Here is an 8,012-nt window from a genome sequence, read left to right on the forward strand (position 1 = left end):
CAGCAACATTATAAAACAGATTTCAGAAAAAGACAGGGCAAGGTAGGAAGATAAACAGATCACAGATAAACAAGATTGGTTCATTAATTTTTAACCAGGGAATCAGTCTGCCTCACTGGTCTGACTTTGTTTCTGGTCAGTAAAAATATCAACATGTTTTCATCTTATTCTTAAGAAGGACACAGACAGAGCAGCTAACCTGGAGAGGAGTGCTTTAAACTGTGTTCCCACAGGAGTCTGATTACAGCAGGAGTGTCATAGAGTCACAGAGTGAGGGTAACTGAAGAAAATTATTACAGTGTCAATAAGGCAACAGTTTGCTTTTAGTATGGAGAGAAATATCAAAGGTTTGTGAAACAGGGATGGTGGGTATTAACCTGCACAGTGTCGTGGTCTGTTTGTGAACATTATGGGAGGAATATGATTGGGGTTCAAATGACAGGGACTATGACAGGAAATCTGGGGAAATCATGTGAGAATCCAGTGAGCCCTTCTCCATGTCAGGAACAAGAAGTCACATTTTGAGTTCCAGACTTTGAATTGAGATTCTGGATTGGGAATGGCGAAATGCCTATTAACAGGAATTATTGCCTGTGACCACCCTCATTAAATGTGAATCCTGCCTCATTACTATGCAATTTCTTATTCTTTTACGAAATAAGACACTGAGAATTCCCAACATGCAAGTCAGAGAGTGTATCTGGAAAATCCAGCTCACCACTCGCTCATCTGGACCACCATCCTGGGCACCACACCACCCAGAACACCTTCCCCTCCCCACCCCTTTCTGCCTTCTGCAAGGACCGTTCCATCTGACAGTCCTTGGTTCACTCCACTCCCACCAACGAAGCTCCAGGTACCTTCCCAAGAAAAGATGCAAAACCTGCCGGTACACCACCCCCTCACCTCCATCCAGGGCCCCAAACAGCCTTCCAGGTCAGACAGAGGTTCACCTGCCTCTCTTCCAACCTAGTTAACTGTATCAGGTGCTCCCAATGTGGTCTTCTCCACATCAGGGAGACTGAACGTAAACTTCGGGAATGGTTCACCGAGAATCGCAGCTGGGCCCGCAGGGGCAACCAGACCTCCCAGTTACCACCCATTTCAATTCCCCTTCCCACTCCCTTTCTGACATGACCATCCTTGGCCTCTTCCATTGCCAAAACAAACCACAGCTCCTATTGGAGGAACAACACCTTATCTATCACCTGGGCACACGAGAGCCCAGAGGATTCAACATTGAATTCTCCAATTTCAAATAACCTCCCTCCTCATCCCCCGACTCCATTCCCAGTCCCTCCCCCTCCCTTCCACAATCCCTGCCATTCCTCCCATTGACCAACTAGGTCGTACCCTCTACCTGTCTTCACCTGTCCTCACCTCACCACCCTGCCCTCACCACCCCCTTTATCTGTAGTTCCCCCCACACCCAGCCCTAGTCTTGAAGAAGGATTACAACCGAATTGTTAACATCTCCACCTCCTGGTGCTGCCTGGCTTGCTGTGTTCTTCCAGCCTCCTGCCTGTCTGCACCAACATCTCAGGGTACACTCCCAGGCAGCAGCTGCACACATCCCGCTACCACAGACATTGGCATTCAACATATGCCAGCCTCTCCACACCATCATGGCACAGCTCCCATCCACTTACAGTACGTGTCTGCACTTTTAACGTTGTCCTTTGGGTCACACCGGTAACTATCATTGGAACTCTGCTGCCAGGATACTTTGCTCACAGGGACAGGCACCCAGCTCGCGGATTGGACCAGGCTCCCTCAGGGCTGTTTCCCAGCTCTCTCAGTGCACACTCACTCTGCATCTCCCTGGATGCTCACAGCATCCCTTCCTCACCCTGCCCTTTTAGCACCCTGCCCCCTCAGTTCCATTTTAAAGTTCCCAGTCCTGCTGCCTTGCCTTACAGTCTGGTGCAGGCACAGAGCCAGGCAGGTTGTCAGCAGGAGTCAGTCAAGGGGCTGGACATGTTACTGTACAGCACAGTGCAGAATCAATCTCCCACCGAGAGCACGTCCTATCTGCCGGGATAGCAGACAGACTGCATGTGCTTCAGCCAAATGGCCACATCCCCAAGTTGAAGGGGAGTGGTCCTCAGTCGAGTCCAGTGAGGCTGCTGCCAGTCAGTGTGTCCCAGTTAGTGTGTCTCATGGTTCGTCAGCCGCTTGGAGCGGTCACGGTCAGGGGTCAATCTCAGTGCAGCCTGAGGAGTGGGCCCGGGTCAGTCCGGCACACCAGGGGAATGAGCATTGGGGAGAGGTGTGGGGGGGGTTATTATGGAGCACTGTCAGTGAAGGGAGCTGGAGACTTCAATGCTGGGGATTGTAGGCCGCAGCCTGGGATGTGCAAGGCACAAGAACAATTATGGAAAGGATTATTGATATGTCAAGGGAGGAGATGGTAGGGCATGGAGGCCCTGGGATGCTGTGGGAGGGGGTTGATGATCAGTCACTGCCAACATGGTCTCAATGGGGTAGGGGAGGGTGCAAAGGGGCACAGAGCTGATTCCATCTCCACCTGAACTGTCAGGATAATGGAAGACTCTCTGAGATATAATGATGGTTTGTGTGGGTGATGTGGGTCTGGGGGAGCAGGGTACCAGGCTCATGCAGCTGCTGCCTCTCTTCAGTCTGACCAGGGGAGCACTCCTCGATATAAGGTCCCATGTCAAAGTGGCAAGATGTGTCATTCCATGGCCCTCCTTGTCAGACAAAACATTGTCTCACTCGATAGAGGAACATGTTCAGCTGCCATTTCTCTGAGATGGGACTGTAGACTGTTCCCATTGCTAAGAACCTCTTCTGTTCCTATGTTCCTGACACAGGGTCATTGCCAGTGTGACCGATGGAGCCAGCTACAGCCGGTATCATTTCTGCCGTTGCTAACATGTAACAATGGGGCAGGGAGTTACAGGAGGGACAGATGCACCAGGAAACCCTGGGCCAGCAGCAACCTGCAGCAGAAGCTGAACAGCCTCCACCAGATGAAGAGGTCACTGCTGAAGGGCTCCTCGGGGTACATCACAGACTGAGGAGGGTCCGAGTCTTCATCCTCAATGCCATCTCCTCGGGATGAGTGAGGCACAGTATCAGAGCTGGATGGGGATGTCCCGGGACACTGTCACTGACCTATACCCAGCGGCTGGAGTGAGACCTGGGACCTGAGGGAGTGGGTCACCATCCTTTCCCAGTGGCCATCATGGTAACAGCTGTGTTGGACAGTTATGTGACTGTCCCATTTCGCCCCAAAGTGAACGATGATGTGAAGCTGGGATCAAGTGGGCCCTGGGGACATAGTAGCAGGAGCTTACAGAGAATGGTAAGAGGAGCTGTGAGTACGGGCCATTGAGGTGTGTGGCCTGATGCTGAAACAGTGATTGGGAGGGGGATACGCAGTTGGTGCCAGGCAGCTTTAACCATGTCACCTCTGTGCTGTGGGAAGCTCTGGGTTAAAGCTGCTGTGCCATGACATAGACAGTGAAGAGGAACTCTCGACTGTCACACCCATCATGCATTCTGACAAGGAGGGCCACGCAATGACACATCTGGGGATTTTGTGGATCCCAAGATGGCATCCTTCGGGGGTCCAAAGATGGTACTGCATCAACAACGTGCGTACATTCTGGGACACACCAGCAATGACCAGTTCGTCTGGCTGCAGTGAGTTGTAGAGAGTCCAGTTTACACTGGACAAGAGCAGTGTCACACGGGCAGGGCAGAGACATATTTCTTATTCATTCATGGGATAAGGCTGTTGCTGGCTGGGCCAGCATTTATTGCCCATCCCTAATCCCTACAGGACAGTAAAGAGTCAACCACATTGCTGTGGGGCTGGAGTCTCATGAAGGCCAGACCAGGTGAGGATGACAGATTCCTTCCCTAAAACAGATGAGCATTCCCAACAATTGGTTCATGGCCATTATGAGGCCCTTAATTCCAGATTTTTGTTGAATTCAAATTCCACCATCTGCCGTGGCAGGATGCGAACCGGGGTCCCCAGATTAACATTCCAGCAATAATATCACTGGGCCATCACCTCACCCCTAGGTTGATGAGGCACTTTTGGGACGGTAGTGTGAGAAAACCTGCTGGAACTCAGAGTGAGAGAGAATCCCTCCAAGAAAACCCACTGAGAATAACACTTTGCCAAAATATGATGAGATTCAGCCTTGTGTGTAACTTTGGTTCCTTGTTTAAAGAAAGTTTAAATGTGTTAGAGACAGTACAGAGGAGGTTTTCTCGATTGATACCTGGAATGAGTGAGTTTTGAGAATAGGTCAGACAGACGGAGCTCGTTTCCACTGGAGATGAGAAGAGTGAGGGGTGAATTAGTTGGAGCATATCAGACTCTGAATGATCTTGACAAGGTGAAGGTGACAAGGACGTTTCCCCTTCTCGGCCAATCCAGAACCAGAGGGCACTGCATTAACATTAGGGCTCACCCTCTGAGGACAGAGATGAAGGGAATGTTTTTGTCTTAGGGTTCTATACTTCAGAACTCTCTGCCTCAGAATGCTGTGGAGGTGGGGTTATTAAATATCTCAAAGACAGAGTTGGATAGATTCTTGTTAAATAGGGATTCAAGGCTGGTTGGGGAAGATGGGAAGGTGACATTAAAACACAAACAGATCAGCTATGATCTTATTAAATGGTGGAGCAGGCTCGAGGGAACAAATGGTTTGCTTCCACTCCTATTTTGTACATACGTTTGTATCTGTCTAATCAAAACACATTAAATATGGCGGTGATACATCACGCTGGGGCAATGAAATCTTTGTATGAGGAGGCAGTCACACCCCTCAGGGCAGTGTCTCCTGAGTTGGTTCGTGAGCAGCAAAAGGAGGGTATTGCTACAAGTGAGGCAACAAAGCTGACCCAGAGAATGGAAGCACAGGGTCCTCAGCCTTTGCAATTGCTCAACAGGTTTTTGCCACTGAGATTAATGAAGAACGAAATATAGGATATAAGGGAAATCTAATTACAAATATAAAAGGAGATCTTAAGAGTTTCTGCAGATATTTAAAAAGAAAGGAGAGACAAAGTGAATGCCTGTCTTCGGGAACTTGAGTCTAGGGAACTAATAATGGAAAATGGGGAGGTGGCAGATGAATTAAACAAGTGTTTTAAATCTTTCTTCTGATCGAGAAGCTATAAGGAACATCCCAGCAATAGACTTGTTTATTCATTCAGAGGATATGGCAGTGCTGGCTGGGCCAACATACAGCGGCTATAAAGCTGTAATCTAGGAAATGAATTGAAGACAATAATTCAGGAAAATTGCAATTGTAACCAGGGAACACGTACTCGGCAAAGAATTGGAGCTGCAGGCTGAGAAGTTTGAGTTTGATTTATTGTTGTTACATGGACTGAGATACAGTGAAAGGTGTTGTTTTACACGCTGCACAGGCAGACCACACCATATAAAGTGCACCAGGTTAGCAGAACAGAGTGCAGAATACACTGTTATTACCACAGAGAAGGTGCAGAGAGATCAGAATTAACATTTGAGAGGTCCATTCAGAAGTCTGATAACAGCAGGGAAGAAATTGTTCTTGAATCTACTTGTCCATGTATTCAAATGTTTGTACCTTCTGTCTGCTGGAAGAGGGTGGAAGAGAGTGTATCTGGGGATCAAGCGGTCTTTGATGTTGGTTACTTTGTCAAGGCAACGTGAAGTCATAAAAAGTCAATGGATGGAAGCCTGGCTTATGTGATGGCTTGGGCTGTGTTCATGACTCTCTGCAGCTTCTTGTCGTCTTGGGAACAGCAGTTGCCATATCTCACTGTGATGCATCCAGATATATGCTTTCCATGGTGCCTTTGTAAAACCTGGTAAGACTTATTCACTCCTTGTGGACACACCAAATTTCTTTAGCATCCGAGGAAGTAGAGCTATCCCTGTCCTTTCTTCACTGCTGTGTTGATGTGTGTGGACCAGGACAGATTGTTGGGGACCATCACTCCCAGGAACCTGACGCTCTCGACCATCTCCACCTCAGCAGCATTGATGCAGTCCTGAGGCCCTGATAGAGTTTACCCTTAGGTCTGAAAAGCAGGGCTGAGTGAGATAGTTAATGTATTGGAGTTTCAATTTCCTATGATTCCCTTCTTTCAGCGAAGGTTCCATGAGGTTGGAAAATAGTAAGTTCTTCAAAAGAAGAGAGGCAGAAAGTGGGAAACTATAAGTCAGCCAACTTTACAGTTGTTCAGGGGATATTATTGGAAACTATTATTGAAAATGCTATAAGGTGGACTCAGAAAAAATCAAAGTAATCATACAAAGGCAAAATGTTAAAGGGAAATCCTGTTTATCTAATTTGTTGGAGTTTGTGAAGAGTCCTCATGCTGTAAATAAAGAGGGATGAGTAGATACAGCAGACGGAGCTTCCTCAAAGGCATTTGATAAGGCACCATGTCAACGGGTATTGCCCAAAAGAGAAACTCCTGATGTCGGGGCATTATCTCGGCATCGATAAAGGATTTAGTCACCAACAGAAACCATGGAGTAGACATGTCTGTTCATTTGTGAATTCTGGAATCCCTACAGTGTGGTAGCAGGCTTTCGAGTCCACACTGACCTTCCAAAGAGTATCCCACCCAGACCCATCCCCCTACCCTATCCCTGTAACCCTGCATTTCCCGTGGCTAACTCACCTAGCCTGAATCTCCCTTTTCAGCATGGCCAATCCACTGAGCCTGCACATCTTAGTCTGTGGGAGGAATCCAGAGCACTCGGAAGAAACTCACGCAGACACGGGGAAAACGTGCAACTCCACACAGACAGTCACCCAAGGGTAGAATCAAACCCAGTTCCCTGGCGCTGTGAGGCAGCAATGCTAACCATTGAGCCGTGCCACCCAGAGAAGGCTCTTTAGGCTGGACATTCAGGATATTCAAGGCTGAGACAGACAGATTATTAATCAGTGAGGGAATCAAGGGTCATGGGCCAAAGGCAGGAAAGTGGAGTTCAGGATTATCAGATAAGCCATCATCTCCCTAAATGCTGAGCAAACCCGACGGGCTGAATGATCTACTGCTGCTCCATGTCTCATGGTCTTTTCGATGGTTGCCTAGAAACTTCTCTTGTTCTGGCCAATCAGGGAGATTCACCTAATAGTTTGATGTGGGGGTGCCGGTGTTCCATAGAATGCCTGCCGTGTAGAAACAGGCCCTTCAGCCCAACAACGTCCCTCCAAACTGTATCCCAGCCAAACAAATTCCCATTACTCTACGTTTACCCCAGGCTAATGCACCTAACTTACACATCCCTGAACACTATGGGCAATTTAGCATGGCCAATTCACCTAATCTGCATATCTTTGGATTGTGTGAACAACTAGAGGAAACCCGCACAGGCACGGGAGAATGAGCGAACCCCAACCGACAGTCACCCGAGGCTGGAACCGAACCTGGGTTTCTGGCGCTGTGAGGCATCAGTGCTAACACATCCACTAATATCATTTATTGCATCCGTTGCTCCCGGTGCGGTCTCCTCTACATTGGGGAGACTGGGCGCCTCCTAGCAGAGCGCTTTAGGGAACATCTCCGGGACATCCGCACCAATCAACCACACCGCCCCATGGCCCAACATTTCAACTCCCCCTCCCACTCTGCCGAGGACATGGAAGTCCTGGGCTTCCTTCACTGCCGCTCCCTCACCGCCAGACGCCTGGAGGAAGAACGCCTCATCTTCCACCTCGGAACACTTCAACTCCAGGGCATCAATGTGGACTTCAACAGTTTCCTCATTTCCCCTTCCCCCACCTCACCCTCGTTCCAAACTTCCAGCTCAGCACTGTCCCCATGACTTGTCCTACCTGCCTATCTTCTTTTCCACCTATCCACTCCACCCTCCTCCCTGACCTATCACCTTCATCCCCTCCTCCACTCACCTATTGTACTCCATGCTAATTTCTCCCCACCCCCACCCTCCTCTAGCTTATCTCTCCACGCTTCAGGCTCTCTGCCTTTATTCCTGATGAAGGGCTTTTACCCGAAACGTC

Source organism: Chiloscyllium plagiosum, unplaced genomic scaffold (genome assembly GCF_037043375.1).
Source record: "Chiloscyllium plagiosum isolate Xiang-an unplaced genomic scaffold, Cpla_swu_hap1 HiC_scaffold_35, whole genome shotgun sequence".
NCBI lineage: Eukaryota > Metazoa > Chordata > Chondrichthyes > Orectolobiformes > Hemiscylliidae > Chiloscyllium > Chiloscyllium plagiosum.